This window comes from Plodia interpunctella, chromosome 23 (assembly GCF_027563975.2).
Source record: "Plodia interpunctella isolate USDA-ARS_2022_Savannah chromosome 23, ilPloInte3.2, whole genome shotgun sequence".
NCBI lineage: Eukaryota > Metazoa > Arthropoda > Insecta > Lepidoptera > Pyralidae > Plodia > Plodia interpunctella.
Genome location: NC_071316.1, coordinates 3,061,307 through 3,075,463, shown reverse-complemented (window position 1 = coordinate 3,075,463; position 14,157 = coordinate 3,061,307). Strand labels below are relative to the sequence as shown.

Below are 14,157 nucleotides of genomic sequence, written 5' to 3'. Positions count from 1 at the left end.
TACTCCATAGGTAGTTCCTGGGTACATCCAACTTAAGCAGGTCAGTGACTTGTTTGGGTTGTTAGGCGATTGGGACGCATGAAAATCTGTGCAGTAGTTTTTGAGTTTATCGTAAACAGACAGACAGACGTGGTAGAAGACTTTGTTTTATAATATGTAAGGATTAGGTTAAAATACAAACCTACGGTGTTAGTCTTAACTTCAATGTAATTAAAATTAATAATAACACGTTTTATTAATCAAAAGATTAAATCCAAAATCCGCCAGATAATTTACGGGCAAATTGATGATTATAAGGCAATAAATTAACCTTAATTATAGCCTGCCTGGCTTAGGTGCAGGTTTCTTATGAAATGTCTAGATCGTTAAGCTCAAGTGCCGTTATTGCGAACTTGAAACTTAGAATGGGTTGCACCGTTAAATTTGACGTTAACTTTAACCTGTCAAAGTCCTGTATCAAAGTCAGCGGTTATACATGATGCAACACACTTTTAGGGTGGGTTGCACCGACCACAGTACTTGCGTTTAATGTTAACGTCAAAGTTGACGGTGCAACTCAACTTTTAATCTTTGAAATGCTGTTGTCTGGAATTCGCATTATATGCGTGTACACATAAAATATACACTTACAAAATACTCATTAAATTTTATTTGTTACAGGTAACTTATAACACGGAAGTATTCAAATATTTATATGGCGCGTGAGTAAAATCACCAATTTACATCTTTACATATGAAAAAACAAAGGCCTCTGCGACGTCTGATTGTTCGCGATAAACTCAATAATTGCTGCACGATTTTTCATGCGGTTTTCACCAATAGATAGTGTGATTTGTGAAGAAGGTTTAGGTGTGTAATTTATTATCTTTTAATCCGGGCGAAGCCGGGACGGGCCGCTATTTTCAAGTATAAATGCAAACTTTTAGTATAGAATATATAGTATTTGTATATATAGAATATTAGATGTTACCCGAGGCTTTGCTCCCGTGGGAATATTGAGATAAAATTTGGCCTATAGCAATCTTGGATAATGTAGGTACTTTTCTAATGGAGAAAAAATTTCTGAAATCAGTTCGGTAGTTTCGGATATTAACCGCCTCAAACACACAAACTCACAAACGCTTATACCTCTATATAATAATAGTAAGATATACGAGTAGATGCACGCATATTATATCCTTGACAACATCAAACCAGCACGTTTTTGGTTGTCCCTTCTGCCATGCTCGAAAAAACACGCTTTACCGACTCCACATTAAGTGGAATCAGTATAGAGTATTATAGAGTTGTAGGTGGTATGGGCTAATCCCATAAAATACTTATACGATTAATGCAGATCGGTCGACTTACTAGGTGCTATGCTCTGTCCATAAACGAGGTAATATAATAATATGACAGTATATTTACTTTGATAAATGCTATATTCTCACAACTATTCACCTGACACCATCTCCACCGAAAAGGGAACAATCGTAGTGTAAATCTGTCTGTTTATGCTTTTCTTATAAAGTAGTCTTTGTTCTGTAAAGCTATATTTGTGATGGCTCTTATAAATGGATATGAAATGCCTTTATTTGAATGCGATGGCTTGCAATTGTGTTATAAAATATTCTATGGTTATCATTGTGATGTAGAATTGAAATATAGGATCACAGGTTTTCAATAAGTTGGATTTACATAAATAACTGTTTATGGTAATAAGATTAGTATTCATCGAACGAAGCGCACTTATAACAGCACTTTTGCGACCGGCCGATTGCCAGACGTCAACCGTGTTTGGTAATGCTGTTGTCGCTTATCAGCTGGCTAGGCTTTTTATAACTTAGTCACTATACGACATTCATATGGTTTGGTCTAATTCTTCTTTATTAATTGGCTTCTGGCGCCATATATTTTGGCGCATTACAGAATTTGTGTTACAAATACATATTATGTGTAATGTTGAACGTTTTATCATAAATGTAAACCGAGTAACAATATCACCGCAAAGCAGCCGAATTGCCGCCAGAATTTCTGAAACAGTACAGCTGCAGCTATTTGTCAAAGTGTCTGCGCTGTCGTGGTAATTTTGGTATAAAAGTAAATAAATATATTTAATATTGAGATAGCCTCAAAGTAAGTTCGAGACTTGTATCATGGGATACTAATTCAAGGACACTATATTTTATAACATATACATATATAGATAAACATCCAAGACCTGGGGGCCAAACAGCACACACTAAACACTAAGCTCGTATCGGGGTTTCCATAGACACAAACTCGGAAAGGTTCAATAAGAGCGATCCGATAGACACGCCCAAAACCGCAAACAAATATCTGTGATCACAAGTACGAATATTTGCCCATGTTGGGAATCGAAACCGAGGGCGGACCTAGAGATGGAAGACTGTCTTACCCTTCGCAACTTCCACAAGTCAAAATATAGATAGACCGTTGATTAGTCCACGAAAAGTGTAAAAAAAAACATATTTGTCGCAAAAGAGAACGCCCCGGATCCCGGTCTCTGTCAAGTTAATTTATAATCTGTACCGTCCAAGTGTGTAACAACCAAACTAATTAGCGAGTAGCGCAGTATTAGTTTCACCAACAAATTAGTCGACTAATTAGCTGAGTTCAAGCGCAAATTACCATTAGCTAAGCGATTTTTATATTCAAGTCTTTAGTATACAGGTGATTTATCTGGATTTCCTCAAAATAAAATAATGTATGTAATCTACATGACTACTGTTAGAGCTATCTAATGTATATGTTATGGCTAGACCTTGGTGCAGACGTTCTTCACCTAGTTCTAGCCTGCATAAGTTCGGCTAAACCTAAATCTATTAACATTTTGGCTAGACCCGTTCTTCGATTGTTTTACTTAGGTGTATGGAACTAATCTTCGGCTAGCTAGGTCACAGAAGTTTAGATTTAATATTAGGTTAATTCATGAAAATAACTTTTACGAATCTAGACTTTTTTTTAAAGATGGCCCAAAATAATGACTACTTAGGCGGGATCCAATTGTAAGAGATCACAAGGCAAACTGAAGATGCTCTGACGAACTATCGACCTTCGATAGGTATCGCAATAACCAGCGATAGGTAGAAGTGGAAACAAAAAGGGGAGGCTTTTTTGCCCAACAGTGGGACCTTGTAGCTACATAAATTCTTTTTTGCTGTGAGCGAAGCCGCAGTTAATAGATAATACTATGCGGCAGTCTGAAATATTCAGAAATTACAATGTAATCAACAAATTTCCCTTACATTCCAGTTTTTATCCTTTATTAAAGCATGTGACGATAATACATGGCACGAATGAGGATGCTAAGTGCCTCGGCGCACCACCTGGGACCTGAACTAGGGTTGCCACTCATAGTTCAACACATTGTCTATATTAAGATTCTCTATCTGTGTGTCATTTTCCCCTTTTGTCCGTCGTACGAACGCCGGAGTTTCCGCTTTCTTACTTCGTCTCCACTTCGCACGGTCGTCAGCATCCATAGTTGTCAGACAATTTCAAGATACATAAATACGGTAATTAAGTCATTATTCCTTACTTACTTAAGACGAGACTTGCGAATATCGAAGGCTTGTTTGTTTGTTTGTTTTCCCATACGACGTGTCCGTGTGGTAATATAGCTCAGCTGTAATATTTGGGTCTAGACATTTCGAAATTTCTACTGAAGCGGTCCAGAATTACCCTATTCGTTATAAATGCCCAGTAGATATTGGGCTATTCAGAAATAAAACTCATGTACGTATATATTTTGAATAGTAGTAGGGTGTCGGGATCCCATACTCTCTTAGAAATTTAGGTGAGCTTCGGCGGTAGGTTTATCTGTTTATACAACATTTATCTAAATCCACTAAATCTGACCAGTCAGTATTACATAATAACCATGCGTCCATAGTTTTTCATTTAATAAATATCTTTTATTAAGGAGAAAAAAATAAAATCTTTCTGATGGCAACCCTATCACGTTATTCCTGTATCATGTCATACCGATACGTAGATTATTCGCACCTGTTAGGGTTGAGAGCTGATGGACATCATTATTAACTACATCATATGTGATGCTAGTGTGTTACCCATTTATGAACAACATTCCGTATTCATAGAGGTTATAGTTAGCCACATGTTCGCTGCCACTTAAGGTCTTCTTGTAGATCTCTTTCATACTCGGTGGTTCTCGGAGCGTTTGCACCGCTGGCTGCGGCCGCGCTGTCATTACGATCCGTCAATTTTCTTGATAGAATCAAGATGATTTTACGGAACCCACGAAGCACGAGCGCAACTCGCACTTGACCACACTTTATTTCTTCCCGACTCCGCATGGCCTTTAACATTTAGTTGTCAGACATTATGTCACTAATGGCAAAGGCCGAAGAAGGCTTATTATTTTTCGACCCTCGGGAAAAATAACTTTTACATGCATTATCTCAGTCCCGGGCTCAAATATATATCCTTGCTCGAGTTAAGTGCGGGACACATTAGCAGAAACAGACAAATGAACAGTATTATTATGCCGGTTATACATTATCGCGATACACTCCCAACTTTAGCGGATTCGGTATACATTGCTGGTTTTTCGTTGCGGTAAATGAAAGCTCTCATAGAAATTAAGCAATGTTCATTCGCGTCGGCATCTGTCCGAGTTAGACTACAGTGAGTATAGACAGAATTATATTTTTGCTGGACCTTAGCCCTTTAGGGCGTGTGTCACAAAAATGTGCTATAAAATGCTCATCCCGTAGGAATTTCGGGATAAAAAGAACCCTATGTGACTATGTGTCAATCTAGGTTATATTCCACCTGTGTACCAAATTTCATAACAATCAGTCCAGTAGATTTCGCGTGAAAGACTAACAAACATACACACACACATTCTCATCAACTTTCTTATTTATAATGTTAGAGGGATTATGTTACAGCATGTAATATTTAAGCTACAATATCGCTTTTTTACTGTAGCGGTCATGTAAAGATAGTAGTAAGATGATATGATGATAATAAATAAAATAAATAAATAAAAAATAATAATTATATCAAAGAATAAAATCCAACACATCTTGTACATCAAGTTATCCTGCATGATATTCTATGGCACGGTAATAGCGATGAGTTTGCAATGAATTTGAGTAGGTTGATGTGCTGGTGACCATTTGAGAGATTCAAAGGCAATTATAGAATAATTTAACCTTATTACATATGAAATTACAAATGAATATCAAATGTAACATTTATACTAATAACTTAGAATATAATGATGTCTAATTACATTAAAATCATTTTAGACTTAATGATTGTTAGATATTACGATAATTGTAACGCATCATCTTAAGGGGATGTTCATCTGATTATATTATTTTGTATGCAACTATACAGGCTTTTTAACTCGTTTTTATCCCCAATTTCTATAAAAGAGGAAATCGAATTGAATCAAAAACGATATCATTTGCAATTTATACGTGAAAGATGTCGTAAGCAAATAGAAAACAATGTCAATGCCCAATCGCCCGGGAATATTTTCCCTATTTGTTGCACCATCGCGCCTGGACTAGCATAGAACTTCACCTTAACATGAAGCTAATAATCTTTTGTCGATCGAAAACTGCCAAGTAACGAGTCTTTGTGTCGAGAATTAGACCCCATACAATATAATAGCTAAATGATATTTCTAATATTTTCTATTCTCACGCTTTACGAGTATCGATAATATGTCTTATTAATTTTTTTATAGCTCTGCAATATGTCAATAGCCTCCCCACTCTCTTTCCATATATCCCTGGTCTTTTCCATCCATCTTATTCATTACTAGATGTTACCCGGGGCTTCGCTCCCGTAGGAATTTTGAGATAAAATATAGCCTATAGCAATCATGGATCCTATATACCTTTCTAATGGTGAAGGAAGTTTTGAAATCGAATCGGTAGTTTCGGAGTTTACCCGCCTCACAAATTCGCTCAAACTCACAAACGCTTACCTCTTTATAATATACTAATATTATAAAAAGGTCTGGTGGTGGGACACCTGATGGCTCTAATAAAATCTATTAGTAATCTCTGCTGGGCGAAGGCCTCCATCCATTCTTTCCAATTGGTGCGACCCTGCGTTGAAGTTGTCCAGATTTTTGCGGAATCTGTTCATCTCGCCATCTAGGTCTTGGCTTATCAGGAGTGCCCAAGTCTTATTCATCACAAAATATTATTCAAGGGTACGATACACGAGCAAGAATAGATTTAAGGTTAGATGGAGCAAGAGAATAAAACTGTTTTTTTTATATCTATCTCAGAATAGTATACCATACGTCGCCGGTTCGGCTGCCGACCTTAATGGAATATTTACTATTTACCGAAAATCCCTTAGTATGGTGGCGGTGAAATAATTAATTCAATATTAAGCAGATTATGGCGAACCAGCACATTTAAAACTACACAGCATTTTGCGAAAACAAACCCTACCCGACTGTAGATAGTGTATGTAGGGTTGCCACTTCAGCTCAAACGAAAAGCAAATATTTGAAAAACCATCTGTCTATGGTAGCACTTCAATTTTCCACGAATGCGTAGGTATTCGATTCGGGTAATTGATTTGGTTTATTTTTAGCCCGTGACTAGCTGTCCCATATAGCCTTAGCTTTAGGAGAAATTATCCTTTACTCTATCCGTGTAACGTAATTAATATTCTATAAACTGTACATTGCACGTGATGGAGTAACAAAAATCCAAAATTATAGGTCCTCTAAAAACAAGAGATGCTTATGAAAAAGAAGTATGAACACGGCTAAAATTTTACATACAGAACTTAATCTCCAAAAATACAATACATTATAATATAAACTAGGTATAGGAACGAATTTTCCGAACGGATCGGGAACTAATCATCAGTTAGGTGTATAAGCTAAATACTAAATTATTACGGAGGATATTGGTGCCAATGGTATGACTACTAAAGATGCCGAAGGTCGTGCGAAGTGGAGAAGAAAAAGTAGGAAAGTGGACCCTGGGCTCCGACGCTTTACGGAGGCAGCAACCGGGACATCGCTAGAAAAGATAGGGAGATATACATATACAGAATTAATTCCAATTTTAATTCATCGATACAATAAATTTGATTAATGGCAACCCTACCTCTCCCCCCGCCCCCGGCAATTTCGCTCAGGAACCGTTGCAATGATGGATCGCAGGAAGTTACCTCACATTACTGTATTCCGAATATCTACTGTTGTATGTTCATCCGAGTTTGGTATTGATGTGTTTGTCTGTGCTTGGCGCTATGTTTTCGTTTACAGTTATATACTATTACATCCGCAAATTTCGTAGGAAGCAAATGTCTGTCTATGCCATTTCCTGTCCTGGTCCTGGAGAAGTTACAACATAAGAAGTCACAAGCCCATGTGCAAGTTCAATGATAGGCTTGCCAATGTCAAAGTGGAGGGAAAAAATAAGGATAGCGGAAACTTGTCTCCTACGCTCTATAATTGTGAATGCAAGCGGGAAATCAAATCACTCAAATTCTGACGCTCAGACGAAAGACGGTCTCAATCCTTTGTCCCTTCTTCCAGAACCAGGAGGAAAAGGCTTATATAGGTATTTACACATTACACAAGACGTAGCCATATCAGTTGCCACGACACTCCTGGAGTTTACCTGCTAGGTCATAGATTGCCGCGAATGGGCGAGTGCGCTTTCGTATTAGAGTTATTGGAGATTGATACTGGCATGATATAAATTCAATTGATGTGATGGCAGCTAACCAATCTCCATAGTATTTAGTCTCGAATGTTTGCAATTTCAGTTCTATCCTCTCTGTAATTTGGGCCGAATCACGTAGCTCACGAAGTTAGGATGAATCCATCATTCGCAGGAAGTTGCCGGACACGCCTCTATTCGGAATATCTTCCACTGTATATATTCCAATATTATACGGTTTAGGCTTTGTTTCTTACTAGCTTATGCCCGCAGTTTCATTCGCGTGAATGTCATTTTTCCCCTTTGCGATTTAGATGGTAACTAAGTCAAAAGTACTTTATATTAATAATTTTAAAAACATTTCGAGTGAGTTGCAGCAGTTAACTTCGACGTTAACATTAACTTGCGCAGAAAACCGCAAAGTACGCCATTGTGTCTAATATTAACCATATTTTAATAAGTATAATATTAACGTTAAGATGGGCAACCTACAAGTTTACTAGACAGACATACACCCTGGTATTGGCGAGTTTGGCGATCTAATTAATATATATTATCTATTTTCTTAAATAAAATTTGGGATAATAATAAGTTATTTTATATTTTCAGGTATAAATAGTTGCAGTTACAGTGAAATAGTAAGTCTTTAAGTCTCAAATTTCAAAGATTTATTTATTTATTTATTCAGGTACACCAATAGTGAATACATACAACGTTCAACACAAATAAAGACAGAAAAGAACTTAAGTTCTAAAGTAAAATCGCCAATTTTTACTTTAGACAATTTGACAATGAAAAAGATTTAACAAATTAAATTCGTCTCCATATTTTAGTAGGCAATTTTACTAACTTATCTTATTCTATCAATATATATTCATAATTAAATATTAAATTTTTATCGTAATTTTCAAAGTATAGACAAAACTGGCCGTTTCATAGATTTAGAAAGCCCGCACGCCGTTTGATCTTCAAAATTCAAAATGGCGCCTTCCATCAGCTAATATCCTTCAAAGCCATTCAAATATTAATAAACAACGAACAATTGACTCCCGCCAATCTTTGTCCTTATTAATTTAATATAATAAATTTAATTTCGCACCTGTCAGTCTGTCTTGTCCTTTGACATCGTGAAATGTTTCCATTTCCGAGTTCGTTTTAATTTGTGTACGAAATTGACACCGGCCGCCATATTGAAATTGAAAATGGCACATAAAAGCAGCGGGAAATTGATTTTATTCACATACTGTGTAAATACCTACATTGGAAAATTGTGTTTTAGATAGTTCGAAGCTGAAATTACCTTAAATAACCCAGATGATGTTTCATCTCGTTAAATAATATTTTTACCATTTTGTATTTGATTTTGTTCGACTTGATACGAGTACATTTTCATTACAAATGAAATTAGCTACCATATCATAATTTGGTGAATAAAAAGAAAATAATAAAACAAACGAAAACACATTTAAATTATCTTGGAAAACATCAAACATCAATTTAAGACTAAGGTTTTTCATGTTTGCCTTATCAGAAGGATGTTAAGAATTTTTTTCTCAATCCAGTGAGAGGTATTTTTTTACACAGATGTAATGTCATTTACATCACAGTTACATGATATTTGATTAAATTATTCGACGAAGATTCTAGCTAAAAGGTTTTAATTAGACTCAAGTTTACTTAGGTTTAACTTAGGCTAATCAAATATTAAGATTAGAGCAATCAAATCAAGCTCAAAATTAACAGACATACTGACACATGCTTTTACGTCGAATTTTCCCTTCTGAAAATACTATGGTTTATCTTTAATACTTTACATGACTCAAGTAATCAATTAATAAGTGTAGGTATGTCTCCCTATAATTAGTAACAGATTTTAACAATAAATTTCATAACTTCTATAAAAGTATCTAGCTTTATTTCAGGATTTTACAAATAAACTTAGCTATATATACAAACGAGATAATAATAGGTACAGTTAATCAGTTTAATGGATTTGTATTATCTATACTATTATTATAAAGAGGTAAGCGTTTTTGAGTTTGTATGTTCGAGGCGGGTAATCTCTGAAACTACCGAACCGATTTTAAAAATTCTTTCACTATTAAGGTACATTATCCAAGATTGCTATAGGCTATATTTTATCTCAAAATTCCCACAGGATCGAAACTCGGGCATCATCTAGTCATGAATATTTTGCATCGTTATCGTCATCCTGAAATTGTCTCAAAGAAAGTTGAATATTTTGTACAATGATGGAAAATATAAAACAGATCGTGCATGTCAACTTGTCAAGCAAAGATATGTGGACTAAACACGTATAGGTCGCCTCTAATCAAATGCCATGATCATTAGTTCTTACATCTATATTATAAAACAAAGTCCACTGCCGCGTCTGTCTATCTGTTCACGATAAACTCAAAAACTAGCGCACGGATTTTCATACGGTTTTCACCAATTTCTCGTGTGGTTCCTGAGGAAGGTATAGATGTAAAAATTAATATGTTTTTACCCGAGCGAAGTCGGGACGGGCCGCTAGTGTTAAATAAAACGGCTCGTTATGCTAATAAAGTTATCGTATCAATTAGTCATACCCGCACAGTTTTTACGGTATTTCTATAATTTATATTAATCTCTATGTGAGGGCGAACATAATTCAATTTGATGACCAAATTAGCTAGGAAGCATTTATAATAGAGAAAATTTATATTTTCGGAAAGAAAAGTATTGAATTTATAAACTTATTTTACTCTGCCTTTTTTAAATAAAATTTAGTGCAAACCTTTCTTATTTAATACAACCATTGTCACTTTACGGAAAATCTACAATACCACGTGTTAGGAGTTTTTATAGACAAGATTCAAAGTCAAAACAGCGCCTAAAACGATTCTAAAAGTATTTTTGTCTTTTTGAATAAATTACTGCAATAATTTAAAGACGTTTAAATAATTGCTTTGAAACTAAAATCACAGAACAAAACAATTCGTTTCTTTTTGCCCCCTCATTACACAGGGCAAAATATAGTCTGTTGCATCCAGATTGACAACGAAAAAAAAATCACCATATGTCAATCTTTTTGTCCCGATAGGCCAAAGTACTGTTGCAGTAACCATTTTTTTCTTCAAACTTAACACTGTGTAATAAGGTTCATTATAATAGGAATGTTTTATTTTAAATATTATTTTAAGTTGGTAGATCATGTGTCCCAGGACGTTGTCGCGGCCAATTTAAACGAGACAGCGAGAGCGATGTCCCCGTACTGTCGATAACAGAAGTGTTTATTTTGTTCCGTGTAAGTTGGACGCCAATTATTTCAAAGTACTTCGCAACGCACGTTGTAAGAGGATGGAAAATATATTTTTAAAAGCGAATGGAGTTAATTAAAATATGACAGTCAGAATCAAAAGTAAGTTATTTGTTTATATATAATATTTGTTTAAAGTTTATAGCACTCTAAAATACATAATGATGATACAGGTGAAACATAATTTATTATTACGTATTTCGACATAAACAAATCCTAATGTACTAAACCCAGATCCAAACAATAGACCACTGGTTTTGATTACGCACACATTAATCTCTATCGCCATAAAAGAACAAAAGCTTTATTTTTATATCTAAACACATTTGCTCCTGACTGTACATACGATTGAACCGAAAATAAAACAACAAAGACCCTTTTTAATAGCTAGCTAGCTCACATGTGATATTTATAAACAAACATACAAGACCAAAGATTTTAAAATTTTTACTGCTTTTCAAAGTCACAGAAAAAAGGGCTAGTGTGTCTCGTAGTTTTAAATATCAAAACTAAGAATAGAAAGCTCACAAACTAGAAAAATGATTTTCTTCTTCAATAAGTAGATAGATATAATAGGATTATTTTCTTCTTCAATCTCATCTAAGAAGTCTTTCTATTGAGTTCAATCCCCGATTAATGGATTGAATGGCCACTTTGCATCTTTTGCAAAAATCTGGTTGTATCTTTGGCATATCACCTCTCTCAATCATATTCCTGTGTCTCGCTCGAATTCGGGGCAGTGTGAAAACATTGAAATTTTGAAGTTCTAGCTGTGATTTTGTAACCGTTCGCCTGCCTTGGGAATGCTATTGCTTATCCGCCATGGCTATTGCTTATCCGCCATGTTCTTTAGTCACCTTGTAAAACACCCATGGGAGGAGATAGAGTGGTCCTATTCCAGGGCGGAATCTCACGCTTAGGCTTACAACCAGATGGCTATTATTAACCTGCGCAAAAGGTTCATTAGAGCATAACTCTATAATCGATAAACAACCCCATCTAGGCGACGTCCTTTGATGTCCACGGCTGCGAAATTGGCACAAAATTACCAACCACACCATTAAAATGCGAAGGAATTTAACTACGTGTGTACTACTAGACTAATCCTACTTAATATTATAAATGCGAAAGTTTGTAAGGATATGTGTGTATCTTTGTTATTCTCTCACGCGAAATCTACTGGACGGATTGTCATGATATTTGGTACACATGTAGAATATAACCTGGAATAACGCATAGGGTACTTTTTATCCCGAAATTCCCACGGGAGCAAAGCTCCGGGCGCAGCTAGTACTTTATATGTCATCGATAATAAATTGTCCGCAGCTCCGCCCGCAGTGGTTCATGCTTGACCTCGGGTCATCAAATATATCTAATCCAACTATATTATATCATCAAATTGGTCCAGTGGTTTAGCCGTGAAAGCGTGATAGTTTTTCGCATTTATAATATTAGTATGTAAGTGTGAATGTACCTGTGATATTTACATAAGGAATGTAAATCGTATCGTTTTCGACTTAAATTAAATTCTCAATATAATAAGCCCACATGAGAGATTAAGACGTGATTCATTATCTGTATGAATTAATTGCTGCCACATTCTGCCATGCCAATGCCAATTAATTGCTGGAAACCTTCTCAAAGTGTTCTGTATTGGAAAGATATATTTACTTCGATTAGCACATATATCTATCATATATAAATCGAAACAAATGAACTTACTACAATTACGATACGTTACATTGTGCTGAGTTCACAGAACAGTGTGTACAGTCAATCAATAAATAAAAGACCAAATCAATAAACTGGCAACCCTAAAACGACAGGGCAGCGGCCTTTGATGTCGAGTGAATTTGGCACCAAATTGCACGGCGTGTAGGGTTGCCACGCGTATTTAAATTTGTTTATTTGGCCATCGGTTGATTGGAGACATCAATCAGGGGTTGTAGAAGTCTGGGAGGTATATCTATCTATAATTTTGTTTTTCTCAGCAATTTCGATTTTAGTCATTACGTCTTTAAACTTCAAGGGGTAACAGACAGAGTAAGGTTGCGAAACTTGAAGGTCATACACAAGTAAATAATTTAATAATTAACCTAGTGTGCCTAGGTTTCTTCACGATGTTTTCCTTCACCGGAAGCAAGTGGGCAATGAATACTATACATGAGTCAGATTAGTGTACAAAATCATGTGGCACGAGTATGATTCGAACCTGGGACCGTGTGATCACAGGCGGGCGAGACATTTAAAAATGAGCCTGAATTATGAATTATGATTATTTAATGTCATTCTGAATATTTAATGTAAACTGATCTACATCACAAATTTGTATTAAATATTTAAATATTAATGCAAATCATTCAGGTCCTAATTGAATTGCATAAGTAGTAAATAAGTAAAATAAGCTGACGACCGTGCGACGTGGAGACGATAGTCTGTAAACGGACACTGGGTTCTGACGCTCAACAGCTGAGAAAGTAACCGGGAAAACCCTCAGATGAGAGAGAGTATGAAGTAGTAGTAAATCTTAAAAAGATATTGAATAATACTGCATACAGACACATAGCAAGTACCGTAGTACGTAAACTAATACACATTTAGCCAACATTGGTATTGGCAATGGTAATGATAGTACGGTAGCAGGTTCGATGCCCGGGGGCGCAATTACCACTGGAGGCCAATTCTCTCACTGACCTAGGTCAATAGTAATAGTACGGATAGTACTATCAGACATTACAGCTTCGCTCAATCAAAGTATAGATTGTATTGTAACTGTTGTTTGTATTTTAAACTTGAATCGAAATGTTTCATTCGAAAAATTATTCTAAGACACACACACTCTTTTGTTTTGTTATTTTTGTTTAAAACTTTACTGCAAAAACATTAAAAAAATATGTACAAATGTTGGACTTAACGCCGTAAAATTTCAGATCATTATATAGTATAAAACAAAGTCGCTTCCCGCTGTCTGTCTGTCGTCCGTATCTGTACATAGGGATGCTTGATTGTATGCTAAGATCTTTAAAACTAAATCCGCAATGTATTTTGATGGGGATTTTTCAATAGATTAAGTGATTCAAGATAGGATTTCGGATATCGGATTCGATAGAGGGATTTAGGGTTCCCTTTTTCGCATAATATTTTTATCCTAATTTAATTTAGCATAACGAGTTACGCATA

The 14,157-nt window shown here is 35.6% G+C and overlaps 1 protein-coding gene across 10 annotated transcripts in view; it reads left to right on the top strand.

The window, feature by feature from the left end:
• Cirl (Calcium-independent receptor for alpha-latrotoxin) overlaps positions 1-14,157 on the top strand; it is a 288,078-nt gene that overhangs the window by 108,593 nt on the left and 165,328 nt on the right. The window contains exon 2 of one of the 10 annotated variants that reach the window (XM_053763248.1): positions 8,286-8,314. The exons of the other annotated variants lie outside the window; for them this stretch is intronic. The gene's annotated coding sequence lies outside the window, so the exon portion shown is untranslated. The remainder of the gene's footprint in view (positions 1-8,285; positions 8,315-14,157) is intronic. 10 annotated transcript variants of the gene reach the window in all.